This window comes from Acomys russatus, chromosome 28, assembly GCF_903995435.1.
Source record: "Acomys russatus chromosome 28, mAcoRus1.1, whole genome shotgun sequence".
Lineage (NCBI taxonomy): Eukaryota > Metazoa > Chordata > Mammalia > Rodentia > Muridae > Acomys > Acomys russatus.
This window is the reverse complement of record NC_067164.1, coordinates 4,330,566-4,339,255: the sequence shown is the minus strand read 5'-3', so window position 1 is coordinate 4,339,255 and position 8,690 is coordinate 4,330,566. Positions and strand designations below refer to the sequence as shown.

The window sequence follows — 8,690 nt, the reverse complement described above, 5'->3', positions numbered from 1 at the left end:
CCTGACACCTGACTAATGCTGGACACTATGCAACGCTGTGCAAAACCTTGATGTAGGTTCTAGACATGTGAACTCAGCTCCTCTTGCTACCCAGCAGGCTTTCTCAGCTGCAGAGCCATCACCCTGGCCCTAGGATATTTTAGCATTGGTATGAGAGAAATCAAGAGACTCCTGCAGAGTTTCAGTGGACCACAGCAAGACTTCTTTGCAGTGTCCATTGGGATAGCTTTGTGCTTCCAGCATCTGAAATTTCACCCTCTGTGCAGATATGGTGCAAAGTGAAGCGTAGCCCACGTGTCTTCTTGTTTGCTTTAGGCATCTCTTGCCCTGAGGGAGCTTTGCCGAGTGGTGATGGAGATTTTCCGGAAGCCCCAGGTAAGGCTAAAGTCCTGTAGGCAACCAAACAAACAAATAAACAAATGACTTGAAGCTTCTCCTCCTCAAAGAAAATATGCCCAATTTAGGAAGCATGTCATCAGAAGCTAGAAGACACGATGACTCAGGATAAGATACAAATATTTCAGTTTCTCTGATACTTGATGTGTTAGGATAATATTGGTAAAGTTCATACTCAAATCACATGTCTCCTTCAAGCATAAAATGTGGTCTGGTGGAAGAAACGTAGGGTATACCCATACTGTCTTTACTTTCCTTACCCATGCCTACAACTGGAGATAACAATAAAACTAAGTTGCTAAATTGTTTATGGTCTGTTCTTAGGGCACGATGCTTTGCTGTAGTGTAGGACATTAAAAAGGGGGAAATGCAGCTGGGGAGAGCACTTGGCTGGCGTGTGTCAAGCCTCAGCTTTTACCCCAGCACTGGGAAAACCAACCAAACAAACTAGGAAGGAAGAGAAAAGCAGCCAACGGCATTGTCAGTGTCAGCTTGAAAGTTCTGTTTGCATCTGTGCCCTGGTTTCTGATTTGAATGATTTGATTCTTCTGGGAAAGAGTTTTCTTCTGGCAAAGACAGGTGGAAATTGCATTTGATTAAAACCTCGGGTTCTTTCTAGCCTGTGTCTTGCTTGGAGGAATTTTTAAACTCCCTTATTAAAGGCAGAAAGCCTTGAGTTCTAAATGATGCATTTTATCAGCATCTCAAAGTTCACCTGTTATTGGTCAACTCCAGCCACCAAACCTTCCACAGGCAGTAACTCAAGAAAGGAAACGTTGACAGTTTGAAGGCTTGGATGTTTTCCAAAACTTCATATTCAGTGGCAAATTATTCTTTCTACTGGTGATGCTCCCCCCAAAATGTAGTTTTTTTCCTAATTAAGATAAAAGAAATGACGGTAATATCTATCACCTTCCTTTGGTGCTAAGAGCAAATGAGACAAAAAATAAAAAGAAAATGGTATGACTCCTAAAACGCACAGACATTGTAGAGACAAAAACATAGAGGAAAACTTACAGCAGAAAAAATAATTCATGATCTTACTTAGTGATGACAATTAATTTTTTGTTTGTTTTTTGAGATGTGGTTTCTCTGTGTAGCCTTGGTGTCCTAGACTCACTTTGTAGACCAGGCTGGCCTTGAAATCACAGCGATCCACCTGCCTCTGCCTCCCAAGTGCTGGGATGAAAGGCATGCATCACCATGCCTGGCTGACAATTAAAAATATGTTGATTTGGTCTGTTTAATTGTTTTCTCTGGATACTCTGTTATGTGACTATTTTCTCATCCCACCACTGCTAAGGATACTTCCAGCTTTTTTTCTTATAAAAAATTTCATAGGAAAGATCACTATCCACTTTTTATAAATAATATTTAATCAGTTTTCCATTTGCTTTTGAGCAAAAGATGCTTAGTCAGTTTTAGACCTATATTTGGAATACAACATTTCTGTCATATTTTGACTTTTTACATAATTTATGATACATTTCAAAGTATGTAACAAAGTTTTATAATGTATATTATAATGACATATATCTCTTCACTAGGAACAAAATGAAAAAGATAATTCTAAGAGGGTAAGGTGATTTTCCTAAATACATATACACTAAGAAGAATAAGGAAAGCCACATGTCTTTTATGGATAACTCGCTGCTTTCTGTTTTAACAGTTCTTATTTCATTATTCAAAGACACAGAAGTCTGGAAATTCCAATGTTGTGGTAAGTAGTCACTAGTGTGTATTTAAGAAAAAATGGTTATTAAAAAATGAGCTAGCATACAATAAGGCCAAAACTCAGATTTTTAACTCTAAAAAATTATGTGTAGCTCAGTTTCATTTTTCAGTACCACAAGGGAGAATAAAACTAAGTTTATATATGAATAAATAAATGAGAATCAATGCTTATTGTATACCTTACACGCCAATGACTGCATGTGTTTTGCATTCACTCATCTACAATTATTTATTACCTAATATTGTCAAACCTAACTCTAAATGCTAAAAATATTGTAATAAATAAAAAAAAACATTTAAGAAAGAAATCCCTTCTTCATCAATTTGTATTCAATGACAACAAAGTCTAAGAACAAATAAGTAAAAACAAATCGTTTCGGGTGATAGTAATACAAGATATTTGCATCCGAAGACATTTTTTTAAAAAATAATTATTTCCAAAGGCAAGTATCAGTGTCTAACTGGTCATATCGTCTTCTAGTTTTGTTCATTATCATTGGAGACATGTTTGTTGTGAAAGGTTATATCAGAATAATCAGAAATGAGCGGCCTAGGCTTAATTCACATCAAACTCATGTGGTCTCAGTGGTAGTTTTGATTTGTTTGTTTTTGTTATTTCACTTTAATTTCATTATTGCATGGAATTAAAAAACACAACCTGGCTAGGGCTGTAGCATCCTGATAGCATCCTTGCCTAGCATAAACTAGGCCCTGAGTTTGCTCTCTTTAAGCATGGGATCCACTACTGTGGACAGTTCTGAATGGGACAGCGTATTCTAAACATGTGCGTGGAAAGGTAATCTTAAATTCTACTTCAAATGTGTACCTCGTGGGATACTTTTACATGGGAACAGATGAAAGTTTTAAGTTAGATTAACTACATGCCAAACACAAGTTGCATTCACGAGCAGATAACCATTATCTAGGCTGAAAGTTATCCATTTGTTAAATGAATGTAATATCAGTGAGGAGACTTGACCTGACCCAGACCTTAAGAAAGTGCAGCTGTACCGGGTGCCTGTGTGTCTCGGGTATGCTTTTGTTTTCTTCCACGTAACGTCTTTTTGCTTTTAGAAAGCGTATCCTCGTTCGTCACCTTTTCCGCTATCAACAGCACATTATCATCTTGGTGTCCCCTGTTGTATTGGTCTCGTTCCCTTTTAAATATTTAACTTTTGAGGGCGGTTTCCAGGCGCGAGGGCTGTAAGCACCCAGAGACATCGATGTTCTTAAGGGAAAGCTGATCCTAGCGAGTTGCCTTCATCTGGACCAAAGCATTTTGAGTAAGTGTAGAAGGTGACAGATGGCTTCCTGCCCTACGTGGGCAGCCTGAGGATGCACCTGGTGTGGCTGAAACAGATCCGACGCCCTCAGCAAAGTGTTTCCTCAAATAATTGACATGCAGCCTACTGTACCACTAGTGAGCTATCCCACGTCTTAGTTTATTTAGGGCAGTTCTTTAAAGGGCTTTCAGTGGACTGTCTTAGATAATGTCATTAATTTCCCCCCCCCCCCCACTTTGGTTTGGGGTGAGAATAGTGGGTTAAAAAAAAGATAGGCAGGCAGGCAGGCAGGCAGGCAGACAGGCAGGCAGGCAGGCAGGCAGACAGGCAGGCAGGCAGGCAGGCAGGCAGGCATACAGGCAGGCAGGCAGGCAGGCACACAGGCAGGCACACAGGCAGGCAGGCAGCAGGGAGCCCGCCATCTTACTGCCCAATGCTGAGGAGCCCTCATGCTCATCGTGTGTGTTCATGCCCTCTTAGTCGTCTGTCGTGCATCCGTTGCTGCAGCTCGTTCCTCAACTGCATGAGAGAAGAATGAAGAGATTCAAAGTGGACGTATGTAACACAAACTGCATGCTGGCTTTGCCGCTCTGGGGCAGCCCCCTTCCGCTAACTGCAGCTGTGGCCCTCTGTAAGATCCCTTTCTTCAGGGTGAACCCCTCCCCTTCACACTCGGCGTTAGCTGTCAGTCACAATGGCGTGTGCCAGAGGAAAAATGGCTTCGCGTTCAATGTGTAAGAGGTTTCATTGATAAGCCTCATTAGTTTATTATATCTGTGGTAAGGGGGAGAATTATAATGAGGAATGTTCAGTTGAACAACGTGTCTCACTCTGTGGTGACCAGGAAGGCAGGGGAGGGGAGAAAGAGACAGGCTGGTGTCCTCACTCTCTTCAAGCAAATGCACGCAGTAAAGTCATTTCTTTCTTCTCCCTCCCGATAGCACCATAGGCTGCTGACCGAGCGCGCAGTCTTTAGGGCACATCCCAACCATCACATACTTGGTTAGCGTGAAGAAAGGCGTACTGCAATCTTTCTCTCTCTCTATGTTCTGGCCCTTTCTAGCTTGCGTTCTGGACGCTGAAGAAAACCGGGGTTCTACACCCCTCCCGTGACACTCTCACTGAGAAAATGTGTTCATGTTTAAGAAAGGGACCTTCTAGGTGTTTGGTCTTTGTGGGTTCCTCTCTCCGGGAGGCTGGGCTGAGAATCTGGGCTGAGTTTTCTTCAGCCTTCTGGAGGCTAGCTGAGGAAGGCTCTGTGGGGAGCACCGGTCAGGAGGAAGGCCTCCTGGGCAGGGAGGAGCTTTCCCGGCAGATCCCCTAGCTTGAGGGAGCACCCAGGTTGGCCGCATGCTTAGCCGGGATTGAGACAATGGGAGCCCGTGTCCCCTCCAGCGGGAGAAGGGACTTGTAAAAGGCCAGGTAACCGACACATGAGGTAATATTATGGACAACTTAGAACATAGTTTCCATTTTCCGTCTTGAGGGAGTGTACTGTAGCTGCAGACAACTATGTAAAAGTGTGAGGCCTGGTGTGTGAGCAGTTGCTGCCAAGTGAAGGTAAACACTGAAGACATTTTCTCCACAAAGTAAGTCCTTAGGAAACCCTGAGAGCAAAGACTGTTAAGAGATGACTGAAAACGCAATTACAATAGAACGTTGACCGTGCTGGCCAACGTCACCTGATTTTAAAATATAGTTTTCTAGTGAAATAACTTAGTTCTTAAAGAAAAATATGGATGGTAGTGTATTCAAATATTTTGGATTTTGTTTGCTAGATACATTTCTTTTCATCTCTCTTTTCCAAACCCTTTCAGTTATTGACAACTCTGTCTCTTATGGCAACATACTGAAAACTTTTGTTTTGGTTTTGCATTTGAGTGCTATAAGTAATTAGTATATTTTAATTTTATTGTGTACTTTTTTTTCCTCTTGAATATACACAGGAACTGTTTTTAGACAAGGACCTAAACATACGGTTTCTGTGTATACATTTTAAATACCAGTGTTTCAATCTTAAGTAATTTGATGGGTATAGTAAAAATAAGAATTAAGTACAAATACTGAGAATTAGAGAGCTATTTTTTTTATAAATCAGGGATTTATGAATTTAAATAGATGCCAGGGGCATCTATGACTATAGTAATGGAAAATTTGAAAACAGTCTTGACTGATAAAAATAGTGATCGCCACAAATTATTAATGCAAACAGGAAGCTACAAGCCAATTCTATGGAAACAATAAAATGTTGAATACTCTTTCCGTGAAGTTCAGAGTGATAATCTTAAGTAACACTACACAATATACTTGTTATATGTACAAGTTCCTAATGCTCTGCACATGCAATAATATCAGGAAAATATCTTTCAAGGCATTGACTGAACATACATTTGCCAAAGTTGTCCCTCAGTTTCTGTGTAGAAGTGTTATATTCTTGCCTTAACAGCGAGACCAGCTTACATTTCCCCTGTTCATACGTGACCACATCCAGCATTTATTTTAAAAGAGATTATTTTATTCTACCAAAATGTCAAAAGAGACTTGTTTGTTTGTTTGTTTGTTTTTTTCCGGACAGGGTTTCTCTGTGTAGCCATGGCTGTCTTGGACTCGCTTTGTAGACCAGGCTGGTCTCGAACTCACAGCGACCCACCTGCCTCTGCCTCCAGTGCAAAAGAGACTTCTAAATATAGTGTGCTAGATATTCTTTCTATTTCCTGATCAATATGCGCACACCTGACGAGACTCCCAAGGAAAGACTCCATAATAATGATGCAGAAGATGTTTCTAAGGACGTCATTCCGGGGACACTGGTAGCCATTGAAACGATGCAGGGGTAGACATAGCAATTCCCTACTGACACGAATCCTCTACGCAAGGCTTTGGTGCCTTCTGTTGAGGAGCAACAGTGGAAAGTGATTCTGAGCTTCGCTACACTCTTAAAGATTTGCGTTTGTTCAGTGTTGCTTCATTTGTTCTGTCATCCTCATTTCTTCCAGGAAGAGTTCCAGAGCCCTTTTGCTGGTAAAAGTAGGGGATACTTTCTATTCAGGGTATGTATATATAGTGTCTTATTACCAATAAATGTGTAAATTGACAAAGTATTTCCCATATATGTTCACTGGATCGACTCAAGGTTTGTTTGGTTTTTTGTTTGGTTTTTGAAACAGGGTTTCTCTCTGCCGCCTTGGCTGTCCTGGACTCATTTTGTAGACCAGGCTGGCCTCGAACTCACAGAGATCTGCCTGCCTCTGCCTCCCGAGTGCTAGGATTAAAGGCATGCGCCACCACACCACCACTGCCCAGATGGACTCAAGTTTTAATGACGGTTTGCAGTGCACTCACAGACTTGTCACATCAGATGTCTCACGCTGACGTCGCTTCTGCCGCCATGCAGTGCACTCACAGACTTGTCACATCAGATGTCTCACGCTGACGTCACTTCTGCCGCCATGCAGTGCACTCACAGACTTGTCACATCAGATGTCTCACGCTGACGTCACTTCTGCCGCCATGCTATTGTTTTAACCACAACATCTCTGGTTTCCCTTCCACAACTTCCGTGTTAACTACTCCAATGACATCATCTACTCACAGATTAATCTCATGATATCGTGTGTGTTGGGAACCAATTTTTAGAGCTATTTCTTAAGTCCAAGGAGTCTGTTATTAAGTGTTGTGGCTATGCTGCCAAATTCTTAAAATAGAAAATTCAGTGATAATAAAAGCTACAGTTCTGTGACTGCATTTATCACTTTGGATTGTGTATGAAATGTGGTTCTGAACAGCTATGTTTTTTTTTGTAATATTTACTTTCTTAAACCCATAGCCAGAAAGTTGCACATTTAATAAATGTATTCAGCAAATATTTACTGAACTTCTAGTAGGTGTTAGGCGAGGGACCAATAGATGGAGCAAAGGATAAGAGCTAAGAGCTGCTCTTACCAAGGCCCAGAGTTCAGTTCTGAGCACTTGTGTCAGGCAGTCACAGGGGATCTGGAACTTTCTTCTAGCCTTTGTGGGCATCTGCGCTCATATGCATATGCCAACACACACGCATATATAACTTAAGGTAAAATACAATATTTTAAAAGAATAAAGATAGAGTTCAGCTTCTACACCCTAGTACTTACAACCTGACATTTTAAAATAAAAACAAACAAAACCAAAGCTGAGGATACTCAGGCTCTTTATATTAAATGACGTGGTGTTTGTACAAAACCAACCGCATCCTTTATAACTTACGTCTAGATGAGATTTGAGGCAAACACTTTAGCTGTAGAGTGGAGATAGCACAGAGATGACTTTCTGTGTGAATATTGATGATTAGACAGGACATATTGAATGAAACATTTAGCCGAAAATGTTCAGTTTTTTGCTGAAGTCCCAGGTGGCATTGCTGTGGTAGGATTTAGGTCAGCAAGTTGGAGAGTGGGCCAGACTGGTGCAGCAGTAGATTGATAGCAGGAATCTACAAAACAGAGCTGCCATGATTTCAGAACGTTAACTTTGGTTCATACCACAAGGAAACTTGAGAACAGTTGTTATCAAATGTTGGTTCCCTAGCAACCAAATCGAGTAGGTTCCTAACTTGTCGTGATCCTAGCAGCTTTAGTGGTACCTCATAACTCGGTAGAAATACACATTTCCAGGTTCCACCTCAGCCTTAGTAAGTCAGAAGCTGCAGCTGTGGGGTCCAATGAGCCCATTTCTGTTCTGCCCAAAGCCAGTCAGGTGACCTCGATGTACATCAAGGGAACACTCGCCCGTCAGGTGACCTCGATGTACATCGATGTACACTCCTTTATATCACTAGGCTTCTTCTTATGGCGCTAACCTCACATCAGTAGTTAACAACAATTTTTTTTTTCTAATTTATTATTTTGCAGCCACGCAATGGGAAGAGGTCAACAGGTTTTGTTTAACATGGCACGTGCTCAAAAAATAGACCAGTAAGTAACTATGAAACAGCATGTGTTTCAAAACTGAAATCAACTTGGAAGTTTCTGTTGGTCACAAACTAAACTATGCTCAAATATATATCTAGTATTCAACTGCATGTGTGTCCTAACATTATAGAGAAGTAGCCACAATTGTAGGGCAATGCAGGTTTTAGGAAATGGCAAGTGCTGGTACTTTAGGCCTAGATTTGCTTTGATCCTAGTATTCCCTGGTCTGTGGCACAAAAGCAGTCACCCCAAAGTGACTTTGTAGATAACAACCCCATCATCACTTACTGAGCACATCATGGTATGTCAGGAATTTCATCCTTGCTCTGTT

The 8,690-nt window shown here is 41.2% G+C and overlaps 1 long non-coding RNA gene across 1 annotated transcript; it reads left to right on the top strand.

The window, feature by feature from the left end:
* The first annotated feature begins 2,064 nt into the window (after positions 1–2,064).
* LOC127210763 (uncharacterized) lies at positions 2,065–8,363 on the top strand. Its single transcript, XR_007833337.1, has 4 exons — positions 2,065–2,116; positions 3,894–3,968; positions 6,410–6,463; positions 8,300–8,363. It is a non-coding gene; the product is annotated as an uncharacterized LOC127210763 (long non-coding RNA).
* Positions 8,364–8,690: the final 327 nt, after the last annotated feature.